Source organism: Eurypyga helias, unplaced genomic scaffold (genome assembly GCF_000690775.1).
Source record: "Eurypyga helias isolate BGI_N326 unplaced genomic scaffold, ASM69077v1 scaffold8349, whole genome shotgun sequence".
NCBI classification, from domain to species: domain Eukaryota; kingdom Metazoa; phylum Chordata; class Aves; order Eurypygiformes; family Eurypygidae; genus Eurypyga; species Eurypyga helias.
Window position 1 is genome coordinate 2988 of NW_010271317.1, and position 5602 is coordinate 8589.

Consider the following 5602-nt stretch of genomic DNA (forward strand, 5'->3'; position numbering starts at 1 on the left):
ACCCTATTTGAATTTCATCTGCTGCGAACTATTTCCCTAAAAAGTCAACCGCCCTCATATTTCTATGAGCACAGTGCAGAAGTCAGGCACAAACCATATCCAGGGCAGGAAAGTTTACATTCGGCATGTTAATCTAATTTACAATTAACTTATCAAATAGCTTGTGTATACACTGCCATCTCGAGAAGTATTTTGCCTGCAAAGCGCACATGCCACGCTCTCCGTGATTTAAGAATGCTTACCCTTATGCCCAAACTTAGTCACCGTTTTAGGCAAAGACCCTGTCAAATTTACGCAAAGTAGAAAAAAAAGGTAAGCTTGAAGTCAAAAGTTGCAGAAAACACCCCACCAGTGTTGCAGAAAATCTGCAGTCAAAGAACATTAAAAATTTACAGGACTGCAAATAATAAATGCAAACAATCCAGCATTTTCAGATGGTGGCATTGAACTTTTTGAAGCAAAAGAAAAACAAGCAATTACACTGTCTTTCTCTCTGGAGTACAGCATTCAGTCGGGGGGACTAACAAAGCCATGGAAACCAGTGTTATCACACCAGAGGTCACTGTCTCTATTAGCAGCATGCTCCAAAAAAGGCATAAGCTCATAAATGGCAAAAACTGAGGCTCAGCTCCATCTGTTAGTGCCAACCGACCTTGCGAGGAGGTTTAGGTCAGCGTTTGGCACGTGTCATGCGGGGTGCTGGAGACAATTCACGATGCAGAGACCAACAGCTAGAAGCAGAGACATCTTACAACTGCTGTGCCCAGACCTCCTTGTGGCCCCAAGTTTGGCTGTTGGCCCCACGCAACAGCTTGAGTGGTTTACCCCTCCCCACCCCCGCCCCATTTTGAAGCCATTGCCACCCTCCGTGCAAGTCATTAAAATGAGCATGTGTCTGCTAATTAATCACCACATACAACTTTCCTTGCAAGCTTTATCTCTCCCAACCCCTACCACATCCACTTCTGACCTGCCAGCCTTATGCCCTTTTCTCTGTACGCACAGTAAAGCCCACAGCCAGCCCTGCGTTATGGGGTCAGGAACTTGGCAGCCCTGTCCCGCTCCTGGATCTGGGCACAGATTCCCACTTCCCCTCGTGTTCTGACCGATTCCCTTCGTGGGAGAGCCAACCATCCGCACAACACGACTCTCGCAAATCACGCGATTACCAACTCCGGCTCCCAGTGCGCATGGCTGAGCGGGTAAATTGGCCACCTTCAAGCCGCCCCTGGTCTGAAGGCGGCCAGGGCCGGTCACGCCTGAGGAGCGGAGCGCTGGGTGGCCAAGCTTCAAGTGCCGCCGGGAGCTTCTTCCGCGGCAAGCGCGTGCGTTCACGACGCACCTCAGGCCGACAACTGAAAAAGCTATTCCTCTCCCTCACGCGCGGACAGGCCGCTCGCTCTGCGGCGGTTATCCCTCTGTAAAGAATCCGGACTCGCACTCACTTGTTGAAGACTTCTTTCATTAAGAGGTCCCGAATTTACTGGAGCAGGTGGTTACTGAGCTAGAAGAAAGGAAAAAACCACACACAAAAAAGGAGCAGGGGGCATGGAGGAGTTGTGTTTTAACCTCCCTGGCAATCCTGGATAATCTTGCGCACGCTCGGACAGGTTTACTCTCCTCGAATCCAACTATCCACACACCTGGAAGATCAGGACCTGGGAGCTTTACAGAGGTGTTGTGCAGCCACGGCGCACCGGACATCACACGGTAACTCTGCGGAGCGCAGCAGCACATTCAGTGATTCCCCAAAAGACAAGATCAGTTTCTATCAACAACAAAGACAATGTTTTATTGAACAAATCTATGTACAGTACAAAAAAGGTTTTCTTTTTTTTAAATGAAACACTACTGTTGATTTATTGCAGTTTGATGGCTCAGTTTTAATTTGTACTCTTATATAAAATGCAAAGGAAAATAATTTAACATTCAACAAGGAAGCACAAATTTCCTTTCTTGCTGAACCTGTAACAGCTTTTACAAATTAACAAGAGTCCCAAAAATGCATACACTGCATTTAATCAGAAAGGTGTTATACAGTACCAAATAAATTAAGAAAATAGTAACACTACCACCCCCTTTGAGTCTTCTGTCCATACCACCGGTGTTAAACAATAAACAAAATGAGTACAGCTGAACCTTCAGTGTGATATTAAAATCACAAAGTTTAAAGTTATAAATTATCCAAACTATACAATTTATATAGTTTTAATGAATATGGCTAAATAACCAAAGTACCAGTGACCTTTCCCCACAGACAGGACCACTTTCAACCTACTTTCAGCATTCCTTTTGTTGCAAAAGGTGCCTACCGAGTGGCAACTCTTTAAGAATCAGAGCTTACATGACCTTCACAGCGAACTGCCATCGGGTTGGAGGAGAGAGTCTTAAAAGGAAAGGCTAAATCCAAGTCACAGCCGCCCAGAGGAACGCTGTTGGAACACGGTTATCAGCTATGAAACGCGCTGACTTTGATCCAACAAAGCTCCTAAGCTCACGTGTAACTTCAGGCAGCTCCAAGACAGTTGCGTGCTTACGTCACACGTGCGCGTCCGTATGTACTGAATCAATGTGATGCACCCTGAAAAAGTATTTCCAATTATATCGTAACAATGCTTAATGCCTGGGATAAAAAGAAAACAAAACACCCACAAACTCCTCCAAATCAATATTTGGAACTTTTTTCAGCCCTAAAAGTTGCAGGCTTAGCACAATACTCAACATACTAAAGAATCCTTAAAAAGCATGTAGAATTATCCCCCACACCTTACGAGTACTTTTGGCTCCTAATTACAGGTGCTTAATACCGCAACTAGCTGAGAACACCAAGTATCAGAGTAGTTTAAAGAAAACGCCATGCCTTTGGAAGTAAAAATCATACTTAAAACATAAAGGTTGCCACCCACTTGCTGCTTTAAGTCAATTTAGCGTATTTCTGATAGGTGTTGTGACACTAACCTTCACCTATTAAAAACTCAACTTTCCCATTCTCCAAAGGGTACCTACTGAAACACATGGGATGAACAAATGGTGGTGTCCAAGGAAAGCATCTTTGAACAAAAATTAGTTTAATGCAGGTACAAAAAATTATGGTCACAGTTTATGCATGTACATAGATGCATCTACCTACACACGTAAACAAAAGAAAATACAAGTCTCAGCCTTGTTTTTAAAGCATCTTCAAACACATGGAGCTCTGGGAAAAGGCAAAAAAAAAAGCACCAAAGATGGAAGGTACACTTAAAAGACTTCACACAAACATTTTTGTCATATCTGTTGTCCGAGTTTTCAGATTTTCAAAATGGCAATACTTCAAAATTAACCTTTTTTTTTTTTTTCCAAATAATAATTAACCAATTTTAACTAGATTAACAATGTTAACCAAACAAAGGGGAGCCTGGGAACATAGAAGATGATAACTGGGTCCTTAAAACTTGGTAACTTGAAAGCAAAAAAAAAAAAAAAGTGTGAAAGTGCATTTAGCTGACAGGGTCCCCGTTAATTTTATGTTTAAAAACTCCTAATGTGTTTATATACGTAAATATATATATATATTGTGTGTGTGTATAAATGTATATATAATGAATGATGTGTTTCAATCAGGGTTTTTTTGCGACTGCAAAAAAGGTTCTTTGGTGCCTCAAGTATCATACAAATCTCTGGAAGTGGGCCAGTCATGGGTACGGATGTCATGCACACATACCTGTGATCATAATTTTATAACCTTTTACGTTAATCCGACTCAAAGTTAAGGCAAAAGCTGTCTAGAATCCAAGACGGTATGATTTCGAATTTGTGTTCTTTTTACCTCCCGGGGTGGAAAAGGAAGCAGAATTAATGCAAGTATCTGTTTAATTTCACAGAGGATTATTAGCAGAGGCATTACTGAACTATTAAGTTCCAGAACTACTTAACAGCCTATTTTACAATGGAACCCTTAGGTTCGCAAGTGTGAGCTGTTGCTACAGTGAGCAGACCTTTTATGTACCTCTCCATTTACTTACTCGTTAGCCTTCACCTATCTGCTGATTTAAGCAAGTTGATGATCTTATTATGCCATACACGCGTTGTGATCGACTATTCATTAAGCAAACTAGCCGAGCAGGAAGAGTTGGTCTTTGCTGTCCTGTATTTCTGTGATGACTCCATCTGCACGCACCAGTTTTCACCACTATACCCTCCATGCCTACTATCACCTTAAAATTTTCAGCTACCCGCATAGAACATGATCCCAAATAGAACATCTTTTAGGTGGTAAGACAGGGTAAGATAAATTCCAGTATAAATTAGCACAGTAATTGGACAACGTGCATGTTTGCCACACCTCTGCTTAGGGTGGAAAAACCAAAAACTACAATAGCATCTTTTTGGTTTCCAAGTGTCCTGTATATGTTCATGTTACAGAGAGAGCTGAACAACTCAAGTTTCCCATCTTCACATTCCGAGAGTTTCAATCAACAGTGAATTTTGGATAAAGTGCTTAACATTTAAGCCTAATTCCTTCACAAACTTCTGTGAGAGGCTAGCTTTTCAAGAGATGCTACAAGATAGGGTGGTAAATGTGGCTTAAGGGTGAGTCGATACCTATTTTTCCCACTCCTCTAGACTGTACACAAGTAGTTACAGCGCTGAGTTGTGACCTACCACCATTAAGCAATATCCCGTACGTGAAACAGGCTCTACCTGATCTTTTTTTTTTTCCAACCCGACCCATGTTCTGCTTTCATCTGCCCTTTTAAAAACTTTTTTTCTTTTAAAACACGAAGCCATCTCAAGTTGTTTTCAGTAATACCAACAACTGAAGGAGCTCAGTATTTGCATAAAATCAGTTTAACTCCGCCCTGTAAGGCAACCTTAACTCCCTTCACATTCTGTATTTGCTTCAACCTGCTTGTTCATATCCACAATCTGTGCACGTACTGCTCACATTAGTCTTCTGCACCTACAACAGATGTTTTGCAGGACGCCCTTAACAGCCACATTTACCACAGCCTTGCAGAGGGCTTCTCTTGGGTGCAACTGATTTCCACTGTGCATAGCTTTCACGCTCAATATCGCATCAACTCGCTTTTCCTTGCACACTCTGCACTTCCAAGTTTTTGGCTATTCACACATTCCATACATCTTGGATTTCTTTCAACATTCCTTTCCTGTATTGAGTAGAAGTTGATGAAATGAGCTCCATGCTTTTGAGCAGATAATGGAATGACATACTCAAATGCTGAAAAAAGAATGCATGGCTCCTCTAATAATGCAACACCTTCTTGAATGATTCCTTCCCAGCTGTGTGGATGGACAACCCTTTCACCACACATTTTCCAACCAAAGCAGCTTTCAGAACTAGTTCTTTCTATTTCCATAATGCAATTAACACCTCTGCTTTCTCCGCCTGCTCAATCGTATGCCTTATTTTCCTTAAACCTTCATGCTAGAAAGACTGTGCCACTAAGCTTCAATCACACATTTGGAATGAATGTGGCTTTTTGGATAACTGGTACTTTGGGGATTTTTGTAGCAACCTTTCCGGACTCAAGACCTGCAGAGCTCCTATTGTTCCTCTGTGAGTTTTGTCTAGAAAATGTGCTTTGTCTTTATCAAGGTC